Source organism: Heptranchias perlo, chromosome 4 (assembly GCF_035084215.1).
Source record: "Heptranchias perlo isolate sHepPer1 chromosome 4, sHepPer1.hap1, whole genome shotgun sequence".
Classification (NCBI taxonomy): domain Eukaryota; kingdom Metazoa; phylum Chordata; class Chondrichthyes; order Hexanchiformes; family Hexanchidae; genus Heptranchias; species Heptranchias perlo.
The window spans coordinates 55,925,434-55,939,061 of NC_090328.1; the positions used below are offsets into that span (position 1 = coordinate 55,925,434).

At 38.9% G+C, this 13,628-nt stretch overlaps 1 protein-coding gene across 5 annotated transcripts in view; it reads left to right on the top strand.

The window, feature by feature from the left end:
- apc (APC regulator of WNT signaling pathway) overlaps positions 1–13,628 on the top strand; it is a 264,075-nt gene that overhangs the window by 77,662 nt on the left and 172,785 nt on the right. Inside the window, exon 1 of one of the 5 annotated variants that reach the window (XM_067982954.1) lies at positions 6,084–6,543. The exons of the other annotated variants lie outside the window; for them this stretch is intronic. The gene's annotated coding sequence lies outside the window, so the exon portion shown is untranslated. Of the gene's footprint in view, positions 1–6,083; positions 6,544–13,628 lie in introns of those variants that run through there. 5 annotated transcript variants of the gene reach the window in all.

The following is a 13,628-nucleotide window of genomic DNA, read 5'->3' on the forward strand; positions in this document are numbered from 1 at the left end:
CTATTGCTCAATATTTAATTTCAAACTATTATGAGGGATAGCTCATAAATTGCGATCCATTCAGAAAGGGTGGGGTATGCATACCACATAAAATATGGGTCTGTAAAGTCTGCAAATGGAACAGCTTTCCATACTGCAGTGCAGTCGTTTTATACAATGTTAATTATTTTGTCACTTTTGCTTTGAGTGAGGTCAGTGGCCTGGCTCCCAAACACAGTTTTAAAAAAAATAGTTGAGATCAAATTTGTTGGCCTTAGTATAGTATAACTTTAGCCCAGTGCACAGCTACATTTCAAGCTACGAGCTCTGCCAGATCTCCTGGGAATTTCATAAGCTCACCATCCATTCTCATTAAATTTTTGTTAAAAATTAGCTGCCCAGAAGGTGGAACTCCACATATGCATGCATGGACGTGTGCACAGTTGTCCTTTGTTGTTGAGATCGGCAGTAAGGTGTAGCCAATAATATGCAAACTGCTGACTGCCTATTGTACAATATAGTCTGTGACTGGAATCTGTCGTGTAACTACAACCTTGAAGACCTAAAATAACCATTTATTTCCATAGTTTTAAGGCAGGAGTTCTTTGCTTCATTGTGCTCATAGGTGAATAAATGTATTCCTAAACTTTATTTCAGTGTACCTGAGGCTGATTAGAGAAAGCCAGTCCTATCCAATACAAAAACAATGCAGAAAGAAAAGATGATAAAACTCCTTAAAATGGAGCCTGAATTTACTGATATTCAAACTTATGAGCCTTTCTGATAATTTAGTAAGTAGATGCCCAGTGTTGCACTGAGCCATACAGACCCGTTAGGCCCTGGGTTTGTTTGTTTGGTTTGTTTCTTGGTCAATGCTGAGTTAGCTGATCTTAGACATGATGTGGAGATGCCGGTGATGGACTGGGGTTGACAATTGTAAACAATTTTACAACACCAAGTTATAGTCCAGCAATTTTATTTTAAATTCACAAGCTTTCGGAGGCTTCCCCCTTCGTCACATCGTTCACCTGACGAAGGGGGAAGCCTCCGAAAGCTTGTGAATTTAAAATAAAATTGCTGGACTATAACTTGATCTTAGACAGGGCAAGTGTGTAAGTACTACAGTAAGGGATCATTGTCTATGACCTAGGCAGTGGGGGAAAAACATGAAAGGTTCTTGCTCCTGATCACTGCCTAGTGATCTCTGTCTTCCTACTGGAATTATATACTGAAGGATCTCCCTTGTCTGTGATGCCCTGAATAACTTGCGAGCACTGTGCCTGTGCACTTGATTGAGGTGCTGGAGAGCTGCTGGTGGCCATAGTTTCAAAGCCCAATATGGGTTGTTTTCTGAAGAAAATTAGGAAAGTGAGGGAAGAATACGTAGTCAGCCCAATTTTGTGTATAATTCACCCCTGACATTTGCCTTCCTTGTACCTAAAAACTCAATTAAGTCTGTTCCAAATATGAATAACTGTGAGGGGAAAATGTTTAAATATCAAGCCTTGCTTGAGACTTGTTAATTTTATACTCACATCCTCTAGTTCTGCTCTGTCTTTAGTACAGTACTGAGAAAGCCTTTCAGATGAGATTTTAACTTGAGGCCTCGTCTGCCTTCTCGGGTGGATGAAAAAATCCCATGGCATTATTCGAAGAAGAGCAGCGAGTTCTCCTGGTGACATAACTAATATTTATCTCTCAACCAATGGCACTAAAACAGATTATGTGGTCATTTATCTTATTGCTGTTTGTGGGACTTCGTTGTGCATAAATTGGCTGCTGTGTTAACCCTCATTACAAAAGTTGAAAGGTTGGCTCTTTGCGATGTCCTGAAGTCGTGAAAGGCACTATATAAATACAAGCTCATTCTTTTTTTCTTTGTTATGTATCCTGCTTATATATTACTCTCAGCATTTTAAAAGATTAATCCTGTCCTTAAATATTTTTTCTCTTAATGAGTGTCTCTCTTAATCACTTGGAGTGCTAAATTCCAGAATCGTTTTTCTTTTAAAACCTTTGAAATGTATCTATGCTCTTGAAGCTCAAAACTGCGCACGATACAATTTACTCCTCTTAATTCAAAGTTATTTAATTCATGTTATCTGATAATTCAGGGTTTTTTTTAGTACTAACTTTCCACACTGTTGAGTTATTTACATTTCTTAATTCAAATTACGTAGAATTTACAGCACAGAAACCGGCCATTCAACCCAACTGGTCCATGCCGGTGTTTATGCTTCTCACAAGCCTCCTCCCACCCTTCTTCATCTGACCATATCAGCATAACCATCTAAATTCTAATTCAAATTATTGGATTTTTTTTTAGCGCACAGTTAGCCCTTACTGCTGATGTATACAAAGTTTGAATACCTTGTTTTGACACAATGGCGAGCCCTGAAGATGTAGGCCATTAACATGATTAAGACTATGATAACAACTGCAAATTGAGTGGATGTTGGTAGTGAATAATTAGTAATCACATCCATTTTCTGTTCCATTTCTATCTTCAGCAATCAACTTCCCTTCATCATTTTGCATTTGCCTGCTTTAACATCCATTTACTGTTCCTCTGCCCGCCCACAAGGCTAATTATCTGTCTGGTTTTCAATCAGACAGTTGGATTTCACAGTCATTTTAATGAATGCAAACAAAACAACAAAAATCTCTTTTTTTTATAAAAAAATGTTCAAGCCACTTCGCATGTGCGCAGCCTTTTAAAAAAAATATACACCTCGTAACTGGGTGAAAGCTAGCATACCATTGACATAATTTAGTCTCGGTTCCTTTCATATTCTTCTGGCTATACAGCTTGGTATTGTGAGCACATTTTGTAATAAGTAGAAGTAGTACCCTCTACCTAGTGAATGGTGCGAGCTGCAGGTGGCCCAGACCAGATGACTGTCCATGCTGCCCGCTGCTCTGTGGTATTCATTTACAGAAACATTCTCCCTCCCAGCCTCTGCCGTTTGAAATCCCTCCCTGTATTCCACCCTCTTCCTGTCAGTAAATTTAAAAAAAACAAAATCTTAGAAATTTGCAGCCCATTGTTGAGGGAAATGATGGGGCCAAGAATAGATCCGTAGGGGACTCTTGGGTGACACTACAGGAAAGTGAAGAGATGCCATTACTAAAAATGTGCTGAGTAAATCCAGACAGGTAGGCATGCAAAGGCAGTCCCACAGACCTGGACAGTGAAGGAGAGGCAGTGGAGAGGATAATATGATCAACTGTATCAAATGCTGCAGAAAGATCTAAGACCATAAGGAGGAATAGTGCATCAGAGTCATTGTAACAGAGGATGTCATTTATGGCTTTGGCTAAGACAGTCTCGGTGCTGTGACATGCTTGGAAACTGAACTGAAGGGGTTGAAGCAGGGAGTTTCTGGGTACATGTTGCATGCACTCGGATCTTAGAGAAGAAAGAAAGGTTAAAAATGGGACGATAAAGTGGACAGATGTGTCAAGGGGTGATGAACTTGATTTTGAAAGGAAGAGGGACAATGCTTGTGGAAAGAATGGCATTGACTGTGCATAGGTGCCAGAAAAGGTTTTTGGGTCATCAGGAGTTGGGCGGGAAGGGGATCGAGGGAGCAGTAAGTGGGCTTCATGGAAGAGTTGAGCTTGGAGAGGGTAAAGAGGAGATGGGGGAGCAACTGCAAAGTAACAAGCGGTTGGAGTTAGAATAGATGTCTTTTTAAAACAGACATCCATTTAAAAATTGGTCAAAAACAGACTAGGAGAATATGATGTAATATGATGAAGCCTAACATTATTTGCAACCCCTCAGATAATGAAGCAGCCCGTGCCCGCATATAGCAAGACTTGCACAACGTCCAGGCTTGGGCTGATAAATGGCAAGTAACGTTGGCGCCAGACAAGTGGCAGGCAATGACCATCTCCAACAAGAAAGAATCTAACCACCTCCCCTTGACATTCAACAGCATTACCATTGCCGAATCCCCCACAATCAACATCCTGGGGGTCACCATTGACCAGAAACTTAACTGGACCAGCCACACACATACTGTGGCTACAAGAGCAAGTCAGAGGCTGGGTATTCTGTGGCGAATGTCTCACCTCCTGACTCCCCAGAGCCTTTCCACCATCTACAAGGCACAAGTCAGGAGTGTGATGGAATACTCTCCACTTGCCTGGATGAGTGCAGCTCCAACAACACTCAAGCTCAACACCATCCAGGACAAAGCAGCCCGCTTGATTGGCACCCCATCCACCACCCTAAACATTCACTCCCTTCACCACCGGCGCACCGTGGCTGCCGTGTGTACCATCCACAAGGTGCACTGCAGCAACTCGCCAAGGCTTCTTCGACAGCACCTCCTAAATCCATGACCTCTACCACCTAGAAGGACAAGGACAGCAGGCACATGGGAACAACACCACCTGCACGTTTTCCTCCAAGTCACACACCATCCCGACTTGGATATATCGTCGCTGGGTCAAAATCCTGGAACTCCCTTCCTAACAGTACTGTGGGAGAACCTTCACCACACGGACTGCAGCCATTCAAGAAGTCGGCTCACCATCACCTTCTCAAGGGCAGTTAGGGATGGGCAATAAATGCTGGCCTTGCCAGTGGCGCCCACATCCCATGAATGAATAAAAAAAGACATTAAATGAACCCTTAACTGTCATAGACTAGTTTACTTGTTGAAGCCATGTTGGGTTGTATATAATTTGGCTTGGTCACAGATATGTAACCTACTACCAAGGTTAAAATTAGAATTCACTTGAAAAGGCAAACTGCTGAGAAGTGCTGTAAGCATCACTTGCAAGGAAACTCCTGTGTCCTGGGCTAACCAGCCGTATAACTTTAAAACTCAAATACTGAATAATAATATTACAGCAATATTCAGACTTCAGGAGTTACTTTGTTGTCATAACTATAAACTGCTAAAATATATATTCAAAATCAATTTTGGAGGCCAATTAAATACTTCAGTTCTACTCACTGTCTAATTTGCCACTATCTAATTCTTAACTTGAATTTTATTCCACCTAATTTAAGCTAGTGCATGTTTTTAAAACTATTTTAGCCTTGAAAATTAAGTTGTAAATATTACGACTCAGGTGGATGTCCCATGGCACTATTCGAAGAGGAGCAGGGAAGTTCTTCCGATGTCCTGGCCAATATTTATCAGTCAACCAACATCACAAACAGATTATCTGGTCATTTACTCATTGCTGTTTGTATGACCTTGATGTGTGCAATTTGGCTGCTGCATTTCCATACATAACAATGCTTTGGGACATTGAGGGTGTTAAAGCGCTATATCAATACAAGTTCTTTCTTTCTTAATTGTTTTATTCTTACTGATAATTCACACACAAGTTGAGAAAAAGAACGTTTTCATCGGCTGAAAACTGGCTTTAGAAACTGATTTTCTAGCCATTATGAAACCCAGACTTAGAAGATTGACTTGATACAACAACTTGCAATTATATAGTGGCTTTAATGTAGTAAAATGTCCTAACGCGCTTCACAGGAGTGTTATCAGATAAAATTTGACATCAAGTCACATAAGATGTTAGGACAGCTGACCAAAAGCTTGGTCAGCGGTAAGTTTTAAGGAGTGTCTTAAAGGAGGAGAGAGAGATGGAGAGGTTTCTGGAAGGAATTCCTATGATAGCATGTTGGATACGTATACTCTCAGATGGCTCAGACAAGTGAACTCATTTGTGACATTTGAAGGATTAAAATAACATTACGTTACATTACTTTGTATTCTCTGTGAAAATTTTTGACAGCGTGGCGATGTATTGTAATTTAAGTGGTCTTCATTTTTTTTGCTTCCTTCAGAATGCTGTTTTGTAAATAGATTGTGGGAATCCAATGTCACATTATCTTGTGCATTTGTGGGAATTTTCTTTCAGAACAGTTAGCTGTAGAACAGTTCAGTACAGTATCTCCCTTATGGGTTTTCTCATTTTGACCTAAGGCTTTTGCCTTTTGGAGGGTACTGAATGGATATGGGTTGATATAGCAGTGCTGCTCAGATTGTTTTTAATTTGCCTCCTACTGTGAAACTGTGGACATCCTCAGGCTGTCATTTTTTTTAAGTTAATATATTTCATGAGCCCTCACTACAAGGACAGGTTTTATTATACTAAATTGGACGTTCTGAACCAGTTAGAATACTATCTTGGTGGCCAGATTTTGGTGTTTTGTCAAAGGTGAGAGAAGGCTGCTTACTGCTGACTTGAGCTAGTGCACACTGTGATTTTGTTTTTGTAAATTGCTGCCACTTCCGAGCCTTGGTGACAGCTGGTGTGACCTTCTAGCCGCCTGGACCTATTGGCCTTGTGCCAGTCATCTGCTACAGCAAGCAGCCTCTACCACTCATACAGACAGGGATTTAATTGACTATGGGAAGCAGCTGTGTAATCTTCTGGATGATGGCCAGCAAATATCCTCCAGAACTAAAGGAGATGGTCTGCAATCTGATTGGATGATTAGGAGAACACGTGAGTTGAATGGCTGTATTCACTTGTGTTTTAACACAGGGAAGGGTGAAAAATGGAGGTATACACTGCTTCAGAAATGGGGTAGGTGAAATTCAATTTTTAAAAATAGAATTATTGTGTTTTATTGCCAGTAGGATATATATAATTGTAACACTGTGTTGGTATTTACTGTTGAATGGATTTGCCATTACAGTGGATCAGATATGGCTGTATTTTGTGCGCATCAGCCTTTCCTGTTCTGAAAAGGAGGGTTGGGAAAGAAGGAGGCATTGTACTCTGTAAAAGGATTGATGTTGGTGTTTAAGCAGAAGACAGTGTCTCAGGAAACTAGAATGGAACCCAAAAAATTGTAAAGACAGATGCTGATTGAATTCCTGATTTATTCCTGGGAATAAAGAGACTAAAGCAGATTGCTTGATTTCAGAATAAGTTTGAGGTTATAATGCAGTTGTTCATGCCGGGTCTTGATGCAGAGGCTGGTAAAATTGTAATTTGTCCTTTTTTTCATTTTTGGTAGATCTGGTGGTTAGTTTATACACCATGGTTTTCTCTATTCTAATACAAGATATTTGTGTATTAATGATGCCATGCTGTGTCTTTATAGCTACTGAGTGGTGCTTTTTGTGGTTGACTGCAACCTCAGCTCTGAAAGCTGCGTAAGAGCGAACGTTACTGCATTGCTGATTTTAAAAAAAATGATTTGAGAAATTGGGTTTGGTGTGTTATAATGGAAACCTCGCTACAGGCAAAAATACCTTTTGTGTGACACTATTTGAACTGAAATGAGGCTATGTTAGCCAGAGTAAATTGCATCATGAAGTGGATTTTATGGCAAGGAATAACAGCTGTTGTAATTTCTTTTGTATGAAACAGCACAATAGCTCAGCTGAAATCTGCGCTTTGAACTAAACGCTCAGACAAATCTTGTTAAATTATTTATGAACTGTCATTTAAAACAAATGGGATTTTCCTCACTGCATGTCAGCAACAGAACACATAGACTACATGCAAGTCTATGCCGTAAACCTTTTTTCCTCAGACATTTTAGGGTTACAATTCTATTTTAAAATGGAGAATTTTTATGAAGACCTACGAAGGAATATAAAGACTTGTGTATGGATGAACTGCAGTATATAGTTAAAAATTTTACTACCTTTTTTTTGCTGAAGTCTATTTAAATCATCAGGTTAAATTTAAAGTATTTTGATAACTTTCTAGAAATTCAGTTCGTATAATTTCCCTCAAAATTGTGTTTAAGGGATTAGCCAAAATGAATCTGCAGTGATTTGATGTGTTTGCTACTCATAAGAATCCCAAATTAACTTGGTAGAGTTAGTGATATGCGAATGCAAACAGTTTATAGTACTTTTTTTAAATATAAAGCCTGCTGCAGACATTCAAGCAACTACAAATAATGCATAGAGTGTTGGTATCCTTGTTGCGAATCTGAAGAACGATGTTGACTTTGGCCTCTTAACTATTTGAGGATTTATCTTCTTCACACTCTTGAAATAAGAAGAGAAATATTCACCTTATATGGCATACTCATTAATATAATTTTCATTAAATGGACACACATCACTTTGGGGTTTAGGGTACAGCAGATAAATGTTTTCCTTATTTTTTTCTTCCCCTCCTATCCTGGAGGGTATGACTTTTTGTTGGGGTACAGTTCCATAGGTGCTGGCAGCCCTTGAGATTACACCCAAGTAGCTTTCTTTGTATGACCTGAGCCCATGAATATCAGCAGCTATTCACCTATGGAGGGCATCAAAACCAAAATTCATCCTGTCTTTACCTGACATCTACACCTGCATACTTTCTAGCAGAGCGATTGGATAGCAATCAGACAGGAACTGTAGCTCATTCCCGCCCCTCCCCCGAGCCGAGGGACACTGAAATGACCCAATTGCTTCCCTGGCTAAGGCCTGTGAACTCAGCATAGATTTGGAATTGAACCCGGGTTTCTATGGCTTAATGCCACATGGCAAATCTTTTGTTATTAAAAACTGACTATTGTATTTTTTAAGTTGAGTGACATTTTTCCCAATATAGTACAAATTTCTGCAATATAGATTATGGGAAAGTTGTTAATTAACATTGTGGCTTTGTATGGCCTATCTGGTAAAATATAATTGAAGTATTTTGGAAAATGGTTAGTCCAAGCATTGGTTGACATCAATTTTTGGAGGTTTTTTTTGTTTATGGTATATTTTACCCTTCAAGAAGGAGCATATTTGCCCTTTTTTACCCATCTTCTCTCATTGCAGTTCCTCCCCCAGGCCATATGAGTCTTCAGAGAGAGAGAGAGTGACCATGAAGCCATCACCATTATTGGCTAGCCGCCAGCAATTGAGACTGTCCAAATTTTTGCTTTCTATGCGCAATAGCTAAGATTGAAAGAAAGAACGAACTTGCATTTAGATAGCATCTTTCATGACCATCGAATGTCCCAAAGCGCTTTACAGGCAATGGAGTACTTTTGAAGTGTACTCGCTGTTGTAATGTAGGATACACGGCAGCCAATTTTTCACACAGCAAGGTCCCACAAACAGCAGTGTGATAATGACCAGATAATTCTGTTTTAGCGATATTGGTTGAGGGATAAATATTGGCCAGGACACCAGGGAGACTTCCCCTGCTCTTCTTTGAAATAGTGCCATGGGATCTTCTACATCCACCTGAGAGGGCAGGAGTGAACTCCATTCAGTTTCATGTCTCACCCGAAAAATTGGGAACTCACTGGAGTTGGACTTCAAGCCTGTATCTTTCCACTAAGTGGAACTGGGCTTTTGGTGCTCCATGCTGTCCAAAGGAAAAATATATCTTACAAGAATATTTTTGACTCTTAATACCCAATATCTTTGTTTTAGAATTGAATATTTTTGAATTCTACTTCAGAATGGAATTTTCTTACCTACTTGTGAATCACATGCTGTGTTCTGCAGTTAAGACTATCTTTTCAGTCTTCAACATAATTTCAGCACTGCTTACTGTCATTAGCATTGTGTTATTGAGGCCATTGTGTATATTATGTGATGTACAAAAAAGGAGATAATGGGCAATAAAACCACAACATGCTGGAAATAGATGCAAGTCCGTCAGCATCTGTAAAGAGGAAAAAAAAGTGATGTTTCGAGTGTAGACTCTTTGTTGGAACAGTTCACTGCCAGAATATTAAATTGTCGTTTCTCTGACAGGTTATGATGGACCTCCTGTGTATTCCCAGCATTTTCTGTTTTTATTTCAGATTTTCAGCATTTGTGGCTTTTTCATTTTACCTCTACTGATGTTGAGCAATCTTGATGTTCAGAAGACAAATGCAAATCACCTGAACTTCTCATGGGTTATGATATCATCTGAATCTTTCATTAAATTGTAGCTTTATTATCAATTATGCATAATTCTATATAGAAAAGGCATATCAAATTTTAGTGACTAAATGTAATAATAGGTAGACACTAATAGAAAATGGTTTCTGCTTGCTTTGAGAAGCTTCAGATAAAGCCAGCTAAAATTTTTGGTTCACAACAATGAGACGTAACAGCAACATCTTGCTGCCATTTCGTTATACTTTTTTGCTAGTAGAATCTTAGTATTTGTCTTTCTTTAAAAAAAACAACGCTTTACATTAATTATTTTGTGCCTGTGCCTACGTGCGGCTCCTCCAGAACATAGGAACAGGAGTAGGCCATTCAGCCCCTCGTGCCTGCTCCGCCATTTGATAAGATCATGGCTGATCTGTGATCTAACTCCTTTTACCTGCCTTTGGCCCATATCCCTTAATACCTTTGGTTGCCAAAAAGCTATCTATCTCAGATTTAAATTTAGCAATTGAGCTAGTATCAATTGCCGTTTGCGGAAGAGAGTTCCAAACTTCTACCACCCTTTGTGTAGAAATGTTTTCTAATCTCACTCCTGAAAGGTCTGGCTCTAATTTTTAGACTGTGCCCCCTACTCCTAGAATCCCCAACCAGCGGAAATAGTTTCTCTCTATCCACCCTATCCGTCCCCCTTAATATTTTATAAACTTCAATCAGATCACCCCTTAACCTTCTAAACTCCAGAGATTACAACCCCAATTTGTGTAATCTCTCCTCGTAACTTAACCCTTGAAGTCCAGGTATCATTCTAGTAAACCTACGCTGCACTCCCTCCAAGGCCAATATGTCCTTCCGAAGGTGCGGTGCCCAGAACTGCTCACCGTACTCCAGGTGCGGTCTAACCAGGGTTTTATATAGCTGCAGCATAACTTCTGCCCCCTTGTACTCCAGTCCTCTAGAAATAAAGGCCAGCATTCCATTTGCCTTCTTGATTATTTTCTGCACCTGTTCATGGCACTTCAATGATCTATGTACCTGAACCCCCAAGTCCCTTTGGACATCCACTGTTTTTAACTTTTTACCATTTAGAAAGTAGCCTGTTCTATCCTTTTTTTGATCCAAAGTGGATGACCTCACATTTGTCTACACTGAATTCCATTTGCTACAGTTTTGCCCATTCACCTAATCTATCAATATCGCTTTGTAATTTTATGTTTTCATCTACATTGCTTATAATGCCACCAATCTTTGTGTCATCGGCAAACTTAGATATGAGACTTTCTATGCCTTCATCTAAGTCATTAATAAAAATATTGTGAATAATTGAGGCCCCAAGACAGATCCCTGCGGGACTCAACTAGTCACATCCTGCCAATGTGAGTACCTACCTATTATCCCTACTCTCTGTCGCCTTTTGCTCAGCCAATTTCCTAACCAAATCCGTACTTTTCCCTCGATTCCATGGGCTTCTATCTTAGCTAACAGTCTCTTATGTGGAACCTTATCAGATGCCTTCTGGAAGTCCATATAAATAACATCCATTGACATTCCCCTGTCCACTACTTTAGTCACCTCTTCAAAAAATTCAATCAGGTTTGTCAGGCACGACTTACCTTTCACAAATCCATGTTGGCTCTCTCTGATTAACTGAAAATTCTCAAGGTGTTTAGTCACCCTATCCTTAATTATAGACTCCAGCATTTTCCCCACAACAGATGATAGGCTAACTGGTCTATAATTCTCTGGTTTCCCCCTCTCTCCTTTCTTAAAAAGCAAAGTGACGTGCAATTTTCCAATCCAGAGGGACAGTTCCTGAATCTAGAGAACTTTGAAAGATTATAGTTAGGGCATCTGCAATGTGCTCACCTACTTCCTTTTAAAAACCAGAAGCTTGTCAGAACCATCTTTATTTGAAGGTATTTAATGCAGGTAGCCCAAATTGTATGCATCATTTACAGTGTGAACTTCGGGAAACTGTGTTGGAAACATTTCTTCAAAGGAATATTGTGCAAAATAATGAGTTGCGTAATACTGTTTGAGATTCTTGTTATGGTATTTTTTTTTGTCAGCTTGAGGCTGACCGATTACACCTCCATTGAATTTCTGAACAACGGTCCCTTCTTGATGCTTAATTGCATTGAAGTATTAATATTGGGTATGACTTTAAATGCCTCAGTTATCCTTAAACGCAGAGTGTCTGGTCTAGTGGTAAGAGCATAACAATAGCTTTCTTAAATGCTTGCATGTACAGTTATTTCTTTGCACGTTAGCATACCTGTCAAATCTTAGTCGCTATAACTGGAGTCTCTGGAGAGCAACAGTCTGAAAGTCGCATGGAATTGCAGGTGACTTACTATTTGTAGATTCAAACAATTAATCCTTCTAAAAATTATTAATTCATTTTTCAAACTTAATGTTGATCAAAGGTCTTTTCCCCCCAGTTGAATTGTGTGTGGAGAATAGCCTGGTACTGCAGAACATTGAGAAAGGTAGGTGAATCTAGTTTTGCTGAACAAGTTGCTAGCTAAATCTTGTGTTGTGATGCATCAGAAAGTTTGCCACATGCAGATCAAAAAATAACTTGACTGATTTAATTCTTCTAATATTTGTGAATACCGCAGTTTGAAGCAAGATTTAAATCTTCAGTAGACTTTAAATTTGGAATCTTGGAAATCAGTTTAGGGATCTTAGATGCTTCACATTACAACATATGTTTTCTACAACTTACAAATTTGTGTGTAAGTTGGGTTTATATATGTATTTTATGAGCATGATGGTCTCTAGTTTCTGTTAAACAAAACTATGGTTTCTAATGATACAGTAATTCAAATGACTCATGCTGGGGTTTCTCAAGTGATTTTTAATGATTCATGGTGTTACTCATTAAATAATAAACAGAAAAGCTTTTTAAGAGTGATAACAATAAGCCATTAAAAGGAGGTTTCATTTCAGAATTTCAACAGTGATCTAAAAACACATTCTGTGACTAATGTATGTTATTGATCTTTCACCCCTTTTTGCTAAGAATACTGTGATTAAGTCACAATTGGAACAATTAGTGGGTTTCTGTTTTCAGGCAAACATAATTGGTTGAGTGTCAGAGGAATTTGCAAATAAATGATTGATCTAAATTTTTGGGATTATTTACAAGACTGGTTTGAAATGAAAGGCCTCTTTTGACGTTGCAAATGTTACACGGCCAAGATGTAAAACACCAGACAAACTATACTTATGGAAGGAGTACACTAAGAATATAGGACATCACAAATTAGAATTGCACAATTTAATCTAGCACTTGTAGGGTCTGGGTGATTTGTGTTACGAGATTGGAAGTCCAATTAGAAAAATTAATTGGTAGAAGGCAGGGTTGGAGAGGCCTGTATACTGATATAAATGGAAAGTAGACCACCAGTAAAAGTTGGACCCGATAAAGTTGGCAGAAAAAACGCTCCGGTGCTGAAATACCTGCCATAATTTAATGTGCAGGCTTTGGACAGGGAGCAGCGCAGTTACAGCAATGGAAAGAAGTAATAGAAAAAGGGGTTATAATTCTGTTCATGTGAGAGTTAAAAGGAGGCAGGTTTTGTACTGGGGACCGATTCCTATGGTTAAAAGATTAAGTTAAATTTGGAAGAAAGGTTTACATTGCATAGGTTTAAGTCTGTGTTGTAACTGATTTATTATTGGATTAGTTTGTACTATTGCTTGATTAATACTTTTGGATTTCATTCTATGTATTTAAAAGTAGTTTTGTTACTTATTTATTAGGTATTTCAGAAATGGCTGCATAGTGAGCATGATAAATTTAGTAGATTGCATAATCTGCAAGAGTCTTTTGTGAAT